The sequence below is a fragment of the Piliocolobus tephrosceles genome, chromosome 14 (genome assembly GCF_002776525.5).
Source record: "Piliocolobus tephrosceles isolate RC106 chromosome 14, ASM277652v3, whole genome shotgun sequence".
NCBI classification, from domain to species: domain Eukaryota; kingdom Metazoa; phylum Chordata; class Mammalia; order Primates; family Cercopithecidae; genus Piliocolobus; species Piliocolobus tephrosceles.
The window spans coordinates 16770530-16783760 of NC_045447.1; positions in this window are offsets into that span (position 1 = coordinate 16770530).

Below are 13231 nucleotides of genomic sequence, written 5' to 3' on the forward strand. Positions count from 1 at the left end.
TAGTTTAGCAACAATGTAAAAAGTTGATAATTTTGAGTATTGACCCAGAAGTGGGGAAATGCATACTTTCCTATGCTACAGGGAGGAGTATAAATTGTTGTATTGATACATTATGTTTGGTAGGTAATTTGGTACATCTATCAAAATCTAATGAGTGTACATTCCTCACCTGTAAACATTTATACCACAGAAGCACTGATTCAAGTACGTTAAGCTGTGTACAAGGATGTTCATTCAGTATTGCTTGTAAAAAGTGAAGAGAGAGAGAGACAGAAAAAAAGCTTCCGTTCATTAGTAGTGAACAGTAAATGAATTGCAATAGAGCCACACAATGTGATCCTGAACAGCTGTGAAAAGGACCGAAGTGACTCTTTTGACATGGGAAATTTCTATGAGGTACAGCTCTCTTGTATGTCAAATCACATGGTGATCATTTGTTTACTGTTCTACTTTACCTCCCTTTCTTGACTTGAGCTTCTCAAGGTGGGGACTATATATATTTTATCTCTGGCAGAAGCAGAATTAAAACCCAGGGCTAGGCTGGGCATGGTAGCTCATACCTGTAATCCCAGCACTTTGGAAGGCCAAGGTGGGAGGGTCACTTGACCCCAGGAGCTCAAGACCAGTCTGGGCAACATGGTGAAACCCTACCTCTCCAGAAATGAAAAAATTAGCTGGGCATGGTAGCACACGCCTGTGGTCCCAGCTACTCAGGAGGCTGAGGTGAGAGGATCCCTTGAGCCCAGGACTTCAAGGCTGCAGTCAGCTGTGATCATACCACTACACTGCAACCTGGGCAACACAGCAAGATCCTGTTTCTAAATAAATAAATAACCCATGGCTGTTTGGCTGCAAAACCTGGGCTCTTTGCTTCCCTCTTAGTTATCAGTTTGGAGCTGGTGAATTGGGTGATTGGTAATGGAAGCATGAGGACGGACAGGAGAGAATATGGAGAGTGAAGTGTCTTGCCCAGGCCCAGACCATGCAGCTCTAAGCTTATTACTGTCCAAAAAGCCATTCTGGTGACTCATGAGACAGTTGAGTCTTCTGTCAGACTTGAGAAACACACTTTGCTTCTCTGAAGTTTATTTTTCTCCTTTGAGAAATGAGAGTAACAACAGTGCTGCCCTTCTGGGGTGGTTTTGTTGATTCTGTGACAAGATGATTATACATTACCTTGCACCAAGTAGGTGTGCGGCCAATAGGACCCCTCAGGCTGACAAGTGCCCTCAGCAGGGGGTTTTGAGGCAAGGTGGACAGGCAGAGGGACAGACCTTTCCCAGGCAAGAGGGAGGGGCTGGTAGAACACAAAGCCCCAGCCACAGGCTATCTGAATGGAGGCCCCCCAGCACGGTGTTCCCTGTGAGTCAGCCTTGGGCTAAGTGGCAGACAATAGTGTTAATTAAAAGGCCATGTTTCTTGACAAAAACATCCACCCAGCTTCCAAGCCTGGAGACAGCTTGAACCAGTTGTGCAGTTCTCCACAGCATTTGGGGAGGATTCCCGCCTGCTCGTGACCTGAGCACGCAGTCGCCCTCTCGTGCCGGGTGAGGGCTCTGACTCATTGCTAAGTCCAGTGTCAGGAATGGTCTGGTGTCAGAGGACTGGACCAACTCATGGAGCCCCAGAATTGCGAGACCCTCAGAGAACCATAAATTCCCTTTACTTCACAGATGGGGAAACTGAGGCCCAAAGATGGGAAGGCTTCAGATAGTAGTGAAATTAGGATCGAGCCTAGACTTCTGACTCCCTCACTGTGGAACTGTGGACTACCTGTGTGCCTGCAACTCAATGTTAAAAGTTGTGCAGAGTTGGATGCTTGCACAACTTTTAGAGAGGAGGGGCTTAGAGGCAGGGGAGCAGTGTGAGCAAAGATATGAAATGGGCCTGTAGAAGCCCATGGTGGAAATGATAATTACTGACACTTATTAGGTACTTGCTGTTTGCCAAGCACTGCACTAAGGGTTCTACATCTATTGACCCACTTATTTCTCGCGATGACTTCATGAAATAGGCGTTCCTGTTATTCCCGTTTTATGGATGAAGAAGCTGAGGCTCGGAAAGGTTATGTCATTACCACAGGTCACACAGCTATATATAGTAAGTGGTAGAACTGGGATTTAAACCCAGTTTTGTCTGACTCCAAAACCGTAAGTCTTAACCTACCAAACTTAGATAACACATGTGGAAATGCTTGGCACTTAGTAGGCATTTGGAAAAGGTGAATTGACTCTGAATCATGAAAACTGTCAACTCGCATTTGTCAAGCCTACCACATGCCAAGCGTTTCCACGTGCATTATCTATGTGTGGTGTGTTGGCCACCACCACTACTACTATTGTTATTACCTCCTTTGATCGACATGCCAGGTCTGCTAGGTAAGAATCTTTTCCCCAAGTTTTAGATGGAGAGCTCAGGCCCAGAGAAGTTAGGTGGCCTGACTGCAGAAACACAGCTGGCTGGTGGCAGAGGCATCAGACTCAAAGAGATAAGCATAAAGGATGGCCTGGCCAGATCTCAGGAGGTGGGGAGCGATGGGGCAGGACCAGGGGCAGGGCAGCAGCCCCTTCCTGGCTTCCTGACAGCGCTATTGTTTGAAGCCGGTTCTTGGACATCCAGGAAACCGGCGACATCACTCCCAACAAAGGGGAGGAAGCTGCTTGAATGTTGCAGCTCCACCTCACGCGCTCGCCCTGGGGCTGGAGATGGGAGCCTGGCCAAGGCTGCCTGACCCTTCAGCTCAGCCAAGCCACCCAACACCCACCCTCGGGTCTGGCCTGCTCCCTCTTCTCTGTGCCAGTCCATTCCAAACCTTTAAGCCCTGACTAGCAGACCTGCCTGCCATAGAATGCATCCCCTGATGCATTCTCCACTGATAACCCTCTTTCTGAGAGCCTCTGCCTCCTAGAATCCTGTTGGGTGAGATTCACCTTCCACTATGCCTCATGGTTGGATAGGAGACCGCACCTTTAATTCTAGGTCTCAAGCCTGGCCTCAGTTTCTTCATCTGTCTGGAGGCAGAGCTGGTCAAGTGGGACTGGTCTGGGTTCTCTCAAAGGGCTCTTTGCCTCTGTACTTCTAAGTCTAAGCACCTTTCCTGCCTGGATAAGGACAAAGCAGTGCCACGGATAGTACCTGGGGCCCCAGAAAGAGGAAGGAGAGGAGTTCCAGGTAGCAGAGCTGTCACTGAGAGTGGGACCAGGCAGTTCGGCAAAGCAGAAATTGAGAATGGTCTTTCTACTGGGATCTGGGATCCAGGGGACCTGGGTTCAATTCCCAGCTCAGCCACTTATTTATTAGCTGTGTGACCTTGAGCAAGTCACTCCACTTCTCTGAGCCTTCATTTCCTCACCCATGAAATGCAGGAAGTAAGGTCTACTTTGCAGAGTGGTTGTGGGGATTAGGTGGGACCATGGGCATGAAAGCAGCCCCAGGCTAGTGGCAAATGTGGTGCCTTTTCTCTCGCTAGGGGTGACTTTCCCAGCAAAGACTGGAGAGAGATGGAGAAATAGACACTGCAGCATCATGATGAAGAAACTCAAACCCTGGTGGAGCTGGGAGAACAAAGCCAGGCCCATCTGTCTGTGGGAAAGGTCTGTGCCATGGTATTGGGCAAACTCACAGGTCACCATAGCCCAGGATTGCAATGTCCCAAAAGCTTGTCTTGATCTAGACTAGGAAGCCCAGCCCATGTGAGCAGGATGTGCCCTTAGGCTCATCTGGCTTATCCTCTAATCTAGGGGGCTCAGACATGTCAAGTGACCCCTTGCCCCTTTCCCCTTCCCGCAGGTCACACAGCCAGTTAGGATTGGAACGCAGGCCTCCTGCCTCCAGTCAGGGCTCTTTCTATGGAGGAGGTCCCTGGGATTTAGGAGGCCCCCCCACCTCCCCAGCTCCAGCCTGAGATGAGGGCCAGATTCTTGTCAGGAAGTGGAAAGGAGGCAGGGTCACCTGTGTGTGCTGGCAGAGAAAGAACCATCCCAAGCACCATCCTTCCCAGACAGTCTTTTCCCTGGGGCTCCCCAGCAACCCCAGCCTTCTCCCACCACCTCCTTCTCTCCACCTCTCTGAACTTAGGCTCTTCTGTCAAATTGACATGAAAAAGCTCACCTCAAGGGCTGTTGCAGACGAACAGATGGGAGAGTGCCCTAAAACTCGGTAAAAGCAATGGATTGCTTTAGACCTTCAGTTTCTATGACAGCATTAACTGAACATCTAATACATGCCACGTTACTGCCCCAGACCCCACAGAGACCCTATAAGAGAGGCATCTCATGGGTGAGGAAATGGAGGCGCAGAGAGAGGAAGGGATCTATCCAAGGCCACACAAGTTCTTATTTGGAACTGGAACTCAGTCCCTGCTTCCAGTCCAGGAGACCCCTCTCCCAAACACCACACCGTTCCAGCCTGGCAGCCCTGCCATCCTGGATGGGAAGAGAGAGGACCAGGGTAGGAAGGGTGGGGGCTGGGGGGTTAAGAGACATCTCCATGCCTCTTCCCCCCAGCCTCAAATCATAGGGAATGAATCTCCAGGAAGCCCAGCGGGTGGCCGGGTCCCAGCGCTGATTGCAGGAGATGGCAGGAGGGCCCGGCAGTTGCCATGGCAACTTCCTGAATCGCAGCGCCTGTTCCCGCTAAGGCTTTAGGAAGTCAGACATACCTGGGCAGCCCCTGCCCCTGACAGGGCCTCTCCAAGGAGTAGGAGCACGCAAGGGAATGTGGCGTGCCTGCTCACAGAGAATCTGCACACGCATGTGAGAGCTATGGCAGTGGCAGGTGTGTAGCTGCAGCATGCACACAGGCCTAGGACATGGAGAGACTCACATGTGTGGGCGCAAACCTGCCCACACATGTGGGTCTCCATGTGACAGTAAGAGGAACCTTTAGTGTGACACATGTGACAGTGAGAGGAGCCTTTAAGGGTGAGAACAAGCCTACTGACATAGGAATGTGAGAAGGGCATTCTCGGTAGAGGGAAAGGCAGGGTGGTGCTGGAGAGCATGCCGTGGAGCTGCTGGCAGGAAGATGAGATTGGCAGGGCCAGATCATGGGGACGCTCTGCATACTGGGCTAAAGAGCTTGGACCTTCACCGGGAAGCACTGGGGAGCCAGTGAGGGCTTCAAAGCAGGGAAGTAGCATGGCTGGACCTGAGATCCCTCCAGCAGCCCATGGAGGATGGGTCAGAGGTCAGCCTGGAGGCAGGGAGGTCAGTGTGGTGCCAATCTTCCTTACCCAGCTCTATTCTTTTTCCTCATTAGCATTTACACCTTCTAACATGTACCATATACTTGTCTTCAGTTTCTTGTTTATTCTCTATTTTCCTCACTGGGATGCCAGCTCATGAGAGCTGAAGGGTTTGTCTGCCTCGTTCACTGAAGTATATTAAGGACCAACAAGAGTGCCCGGTACTCAGTAGATACTTGCTGAATGAATGGATGAGGCCTGGACTAGAGGAGTGGCCTAAGGGAAGGAGAAAAGTGCAAGGGGAGAGTGAGGTGTGGAAGGCGAGTTGACTGGCCGGGTTAAAGTGGAGGTGGTGGACACACGGCTGAGCCCCCCAGGGACTTCTGAGTTGGTGGCTGTGGCCCTATTCAGGTGCATTTCTGGTTCAGGAATGAGACCATGGGGTGATTCCAGGATCCGAGAGATAAGCATAAAGGATGGCCTGGCCAGGTCTCAGGAGGTGGGGAGGGATGGGGCAGGACCAGGCCAGATGCAGAAGTGGGGGCAGGATAGGGGAAACTGAGGCAGATGCCCCATCCTGTGCACTAGATCTGAGTGCACTGGGAGGGACTGGAACTCAGTCCCTGCTTCCAGTCCAGGGGGCCCCTCTCCCAAACACCACACTGGCAGCCCTGCCATCTGGATGGGAAGTGAGAGGACCAGAGTAGGAAAGGCAGGGGATGGGGGACTGCGGTCTGTAGTGTCTTCCAGACCTCTGATGTCTAATAGAAATGTAGCATAGGCCACAGAGACATGCCACATGTCATCTTACATTTTCTAGTAACACATTAAAAGAGTAGACAGAGGTGGGTGAAGTGAGTTTTAATTGCATATTTTACTGAACCCTGTATGTCCACAATATTATTTCAACCTGTTACCAATATAAAAATTAGATGAGATATTTTACATTCCTTTTTTAGGGGGTACAATGTCTTCAAAAGCTGTTGTGTATCCTACACTTACAGCAAACCTGAGTTTGGACTTGCCACATATCACGTGCTCAGTAGCCACACGTGACAGTGGCTGCTGCATTGGACGAGGCAGCCCTAGGACCTGGAACCCACCTACCAGGAATGAGGCACTGGGAGGGGCTGAGTCTGCAGAGGGGCCTCCAAGGCACCAGCTGATTGAGGCTGGGGTTGGGGAAAATGCAACCACATGGGGGATGGAAAGCCTTTTTCCTCTACTTTTTTTTTTTGTCAGTTCACTCGCTCACTCACTCAACAGACTTTTATTGAACACTTACTACGTGTGGGGCGCTATGCTAGGTGCTAGGTCTGGCAAAGTGCATTAGTGTGGAGTAGTAATTCTTATTAGGATACTATTCCTTTCTCATAGATGAGAAAGCTTAGGTTCAGAGAAGTTCTGACTTTCCGGAGGTCACGTTGCTGGTAACCCTCTGAGCTCTTTCTCCTGCTCCATGTTGCATAGATAACTGAGATGTAAGTAAAGCCCCCAGGAGGGAGGAGGTTGGGGATGAGGTAAGATCTACAGAGCGACATCCCCAAGGAAACTCATGCCTCTAGGTCTCTACACCTCCTTAGAGACCTGGTTCCTCCCCCTCCCACTCAGTTTTCTCTCCCGCAACTGCTTGAGCTTTGATGCTCCACGGGGGTCTCAGAACCAAGATGTCCTAAAGAACTTGAATTTAGACCATCTTCTTCCTAGATGACAGTCCAGCAACCCTGCAAGGGGTGCAGTGACTGGTTACACTACTGACCTGGCAGCTCTGGAGGCTGGACTGGGAGCAGCCCAGGTGTCCCCAGCTGAAAGGCCCATCCCTACCAAGGCAGCAGAAGAATGGGAGCAGAAACAGGAGTACTTGAAAGAGTGGATTCAAGCCCTGACTCCTTTTCTTCCCAGTTGAGGAAGAACCTTGGGGAAGAGGCTTTGACCTTCTGGGGCCAGTTCTGCCCCTATTACATGGACAGAGTAACCTACCTTCCAGGATAAGGGCCCTGAAAGCAAGTGGTCCATTAAGGAAGGGTCACACGGGGCTTGGAAAGGGACTGTTTTTCAAGAATGACAAACTCGTGTGAGTTTTGCTTAGAAACCCTGAGGCGGCTGACTCCAGCAGGTGGGGGCTTGTCAAGGGTTCCACCTGCGTGAAAGCTCTGGAACAGGTATCTGGGGTCTAGGTTCTGGGTTTAAGTCTGTCCTGCAGGTGAGAGGGTCTCTGTGCCTTCCTTTCCTTCATCCTATTGTTTACTAAGCACCAAGTACTGACTGTGTGCCCAGTGAGTTAAATAGCTCTTCTTTCCAGATGAGGAAACTGAGGCACAGAGAAGTCTGGTGACTTGCCTGAGGCCAACCAGCCAGAAAGTGGCAGAGCTGGGTTTTAAACCTCGGTCTCCTCATCCAAAGCCATTGCCTCTGGCCTCTGCCCAGCACTTGGAGATGCCAATGGGCTGCTCACCAGGAGTCACTCATGGCAACTGCCTCACAGACGGCCTGGGTCCCTTGCAGGCAGGGGTCAGCTGTGCATCATGCATCGGGACACGCAGGAGCACGGAGGCTGCCGGGCCTGGGAGGCTGCAGGGCCAGGCGCGGCCGGATTCACAGGTTGAAGACTGTTCCTCTGGGCTTCCGGACTCCGTGCCTTCCCCCACAGCCCCTTCCCGGGCCACCTCCCTTCCTGGCCCGGTGCTGGGGGTGACTAGCGGGTGGGGTGGCATCCGGGCGGGGGCTAGAGCTGTGAAGAGGGTGTCTGGGCAGAGACTGATGGCCTGTCAGTTGGCTGCCAGCACATCCTCAAATTCTTTGTCTCTGTGTGGAGTGGGGACTGTGGAGGGGGCAGGGGTTGGGCACAGCAGAGGAGGAGGATGCAGGGGTGGGGGCAGGAGAGGGGTGTGGCGGGTTGGGGGAGGCCTCTGTGGCCTGCTGGTGCTTACACTTGTCAGGGGTGTGCGTCTTGGGAAGTCAGGTCCTTGCCCCCTGCTTTGGGGCTAGAGACGGGTTCAGATCCTAGCTCTGCTCCCCACTTGCTGGGGGGTCCCAGGCCTGTATCCTTCCTGTTTCTAATCCTAGGCCTCTGTTTTTCCATCCATGTAGTGGGTCTATCCAGCTCTGACCTGCTGTGATCTCTGTAAAGCGGAGATGATTAGAACATTTGGCCCTGAAATTCCAGAGGCCTTAGGACTCCCCTGATGGAGGGAGCATGGAGCTGAGTCTCAGTGCTGTCAGAGGCACTGAGGGGGCTGGGGGTGGGGTCAGAGGGGTGGGGAAGGTGAATATTCCCCACTACAAGTCCTGGCAGTAGGGCAAAACCAGGCTGCTTATCTCCCCAACCTGCGCACCCTGGATGACTGTGCTGGGTACACGGGGCTGAGGGAGGGGTCGCCAGGGAGGAGGCAGGGAGGACAGAGCTGTCATCTGTACTGAAAGGTACAGCCCTTCAGTGCTTCCTGCCCTCTCTGCAGTTCCTGCCAGGTCACCTGGGCCCCAAAGACCCCACAGCTCTGTTCACCAGCCCCCTTCAGTCCTTGTCACCTGGCTACTGCTAGGTAGTCACACTCAGCTCCATGATCTCACCAGGAGCCAAGCAGCTGCATACACAATCACAGCGCCCCCCCAACCTAAGACAAAACCGCACATAGGCACAAACTCTGTGGCACAGTCACACACGGGCTTGTAGAGTTATAGATGCACAGCCCTCCTGTGAGCCAGAACGGGAGCTCACATATGCATGCCCACCCCACCGTATGAGTGAACCAAGGGCTGTACCCAGCCCAGCTTTAGAGAACCACTCTGAGGCCTCATTAGACAATGTCACAGGAGCCGTCCTAGAGGGGTGGGGGTGGTGATGGGATGAGAAGCTCTCTGTGGGCCTCTGATCCCCTCCTTTAATAAAATGAGCTAGCAGGCCCCCTCCTCAGCACCCCACTCCCCAGCCTCAGCACCCAGGGCATCCATTATTCCACCCGATGCCCCTTCTAGTTCTGCGGGGTGAGTGCGCTGAGCACATCTTACAGAGGGCAAACTGAGGCTGAGGAGGAGGAGGGGGGTTGCCCAACGGCAGAACTGGTGAGGTCAGAAGCAGAATTGCAAGCCGGGGCAATGGGCCCCCAAATCCGTGTTCTCCCAGGCCGCCCACCCTCATCTGCCGGTCTGGGGTGTGGACCCCGAAGCGTGCCCCGGCCCCCTCCACCCCAGCACCCAAGGGCCTCCCGGACACAAAGCCACCTGGCGGCGCTCGAGGGGGCGCGCGTGGGAGCGCGCACGGCGGCCCGCGCCTCCGGCCAAGATGTTCCCTTTCCGCGTGATTGACAGGCTCGAGTGCAGAGAAACAAAATTGTTTATGCGCTAATGAATAAGGCCCTGATTGCAAGATCCTGTTTGGAAAATTATAGTGCGGCGGCGGCGGCGGCGGCCGCGGCGGCCCAATTACAGCCCGCGCTGCATATTCATTTCGTCTCTCCTTTGCATCGAGATGAACGGGCGCCCCGCGCCCTGCAAAGGCAACGCCAAATTTAGTCCCAGGTTCCGCACTGCTCCGCGCCATTGTCTGTCCCGGACCACCTGCCTCCTGCTGGCCTGATTGCCCGGGAGGGCGCGAGTAGGGAGGTCAAGAAAGTTCTCCCTACCCCTCCTCCTGGCACCCCCTTCCCTTGGTTCTCTTCGCTCCCTCCTCCGACTCCCCGTCTCTGTGTCCCTTCCCCTCCCGGTGTCTCTTTCTCCCTCTGTTCTCTCTCTCCTTATTCTGTGCCTGACACTTCCTCTCTTCGCTCTAGGCCTCTAACTGGGTGCATCACCGGTCTAGAATGTCAGTCGCTGTCCCTCCCCCTCCAGCTGCACATTCCCTGCGTTCCTGGGTCCTGGGAACAGCGGGGGCAGTAACGGGGACTGTCTGCTCCGTGGAGGTCACAGAGGTATGAGGCGGGTCCCAAGACCCCTGCCTTGGCTGTGAGCATGGGGTGGCTTGGCTCGTCCCCGCAACCAAGCTGCTGGGGAGAGAGGCCCCTCCCTGCCCGCTGCCTCTGCCGCCCACGCATGCCACCAGACCCACTCATCCTGCAACGCAGGTCCCCTGGCTGCCCAGGCTGCGCCCTCACACCTCCCTGCCCTGCACATGCTGTTCTCTTGCTGGCACGCCCTTCCTGTTTTCCCAGACGCATCCCAAGTACAGCTCAGAGCAGCCTTCCCCTATCCCCACCACCGCAGGCAACAGGACAGCTCTGTCCCCTAGCACGCTGGTGTCCACGCATGTCCTGCAGTGACGGCAGCAGGCAGGGTACACTGGCATCCTGGCATCACTGACTGATCAGCCTGGGGGCTGCCGGTGAGTCACCAGGAAGCCCTGGTGTCCAGCTCAAGGCTGATCAAACGGACACCTCCACTGTGATATGGGTGTGTAGTCTCCCTGTCCTTGCTGGATGGTGATGGTGGGCAGGAGGGGAGAGGAGGCTGGGAGGAAGGGACTGGGGGTTTGCAGCACAGGCCAGGACTGGCCCTGGGTTCCAGACAGTGACAAGGACAGCTAACTGGTCCTTGCCATTGGGTCACTGACTTAACTGATGCGTACCTGAGGCCCAGTGTGACTGGAGGCTTGTGGTGGGGGTGATGGTGGTGAGGGCTCTTCAGAGGATGGCCGTGGTACTCCCCATCCGGCCTGGGACCCCACCGAGTAACCAGGCATCTCCACTCCTTCCTGGGATGGAAATTGGGGGATTAGACGTGAGCAAAAAGGGACAACTGCATATACCAACTGGCCTAGACAACCCCCCACCCTGCCGCCAGAGACACACAAAGTAATAGACTCCCACAGTCACATATACACAAACACAGACACGCAGCCTCTCCTTGAAAGACCCACGCAGCCTGAGACACAAAGGCAGGCTGGCCCCTGGGCGTGTGTGGGGCAGCACTGCCCTCTGGCGGCTCTCCTGGTAATCTCTCTGTCAGGCCCTGGCTAGCTTCCTAGAACCACAGCTGAGCCACGATGCGGGTGCCCAGGCCCAGACCCAGAGAACTGGGACTCCCAAGGATGGGGTTTCAGGGAGGAAAATGAATTTGTGTCCCTAGGGTCGAGGGTCTTTTGAGTTCCAGTTCCCTACCCCAATCTGCATGTACTACAGAACATGTGAGCAGAACTTGCTCACAGAAGGACCAGTCCAGGGATGGTGAGGGGGCGGAGCTCCTTATCATAGGAGTAGGAGTTGGGCTGCGACCACTTGCAGATTGGTGGTCTTTAGTGGCAGAGTGGACAACTTCTAGGTCATCACCAGCTTGAAGAGCCCTGGGAGGTATGTCTAGCCTTCTCCTACTTCACTCCAGCCCGGCCACTCTCCTGTTTGGTTTGTTTGTCAGTCACCAAACTCTGAGAGCATCTCAGCACCTGGAGCAGCAGGGTGAGATCCTGCATGGCAGGAGATGAGGCTGCGGATGGTGGCTAGGCCACCCCTTGGAGGTCTTCAAGGCCAATATTAGGTGTGTGGGCTTTATTCTGGGGGACAGGGATCTGGAGACAGGCCTAGACAGGGAAGCGACTTGGTCAGATGGGCATGTGAGCACCAGCGAAGGAGAAGAGACTGAGGCAGGAGGGCCAGACAGGAGGGATGTGGTGGCCTGGACCAGGACAGGGGCAGGAGTGAGGTGGCAAGAACGATGCAGATCCCAGAGCTATTAAGGAAATGGACTCGCTGGGCTTTGGTGAGAAAGTGGCCATGGTGGGCCTCAGGGCAGATCAGTGCTGACGAAAGGGCCTGGGGGAGAGATGATGAGTCTGATGTGGCTCTGTAGAGCCTGAGAGCGAAGGGGACATCTGGAGAGGCATCAAGGAGGCAGTTGAAATCAGGCCTGGAGACATCCACTTGGGAGTTGGAAGGTTACTGACAGGTGGTTGAAGGCAGTGCACAGCTGAGGCCACCCAAGAAGGAAACCCTAAGCACCGAAGAGGTCATGGTGTTCACCTCACCCCCATGAGTCAAAAAGAAGGAGTCTAAATTAAATTATAAAATGTAACATATGTATTACAAAACTTTTGGCCTGGCGCAGTGGCTCATACCTGTAATCCCAGCATTTGGGGAGGCCAAGATGAGCAGATTACTTGAGGTCAGGAGTTCGAGACCAGCCTGACCAACATGGCGAAACCCCGTCTCTACTAAAAATACAAAAAGTTAGCTGGGCAGAGTGGCAGGTGCCTTTAATCCCAGCTACTCGGGAGGCTGAGGCAGGAGAATTGCTTGAACCCGGGAGGCAGACGTTGCAGTGAGCCAAGATCGCACCACTGCACTCCAGCCTGGGTGACAGAGTGAGACTCCATCTCAAAAAAAAAAAAAAAAAAAAAAACAAACAACAAAAACTTTTGCAATCATCACATCCATGGGTTCACAGAAACACATTTTCCTCCTTGTCTTCCTTGTTTGATGCTCCTGGTCTGATGGTGCCCTGAGGTGTTTACCTGCTTGCGGCTAGGTGGCCCAGCTCCAAATTCAGGCAAAAGCAAGGGGGCACCAACAGGCTGGGACCAAGGGGAACCAAATGCCCACAAAAGAGAGAAGGAACAGCCAGGGAGGCTGGAGGAAACCCAGCAGAGTGTGGCATCACTGGGGCCAAGGAAGGAGGGGGTTCCAAGAAAGAGGACATGATCAGTCATGTAGAAAACAAGAGGAGGCACAGAGATGAGGACTGAAGAAGGAGCCCGGATGCAGCTGTGGGGCTGCCAGGCAGGCTCAGCAGAGCAAAGCTGGCCACCTCTCCACATATCCCTGCTCAAGGGGGCCAGCCTTGGGTGGGGACACTTGGGTGCCTTTTGCCCTTGAGGATCCTCGGGACCTACAAACAAGGAGGGAATAGGATCCTGGGGTAGGGTTGAGGCAAGATGACCTCAGAAGGAGAAAAGGAGATCAAATATTTCAGTGGACTCAAGGCGGGGAGTGCCTCTGGGTGGCAGTCCCTCCTCTGACCACAAGGGGGCAGCATAAAAACAGGTCCTGCCTGGGCTTGGGCTTCTGTAAGGAGTCGGCTTCCACATGCTGTTTTCATCTGTGATGCGTCCTTGGGCTCTCT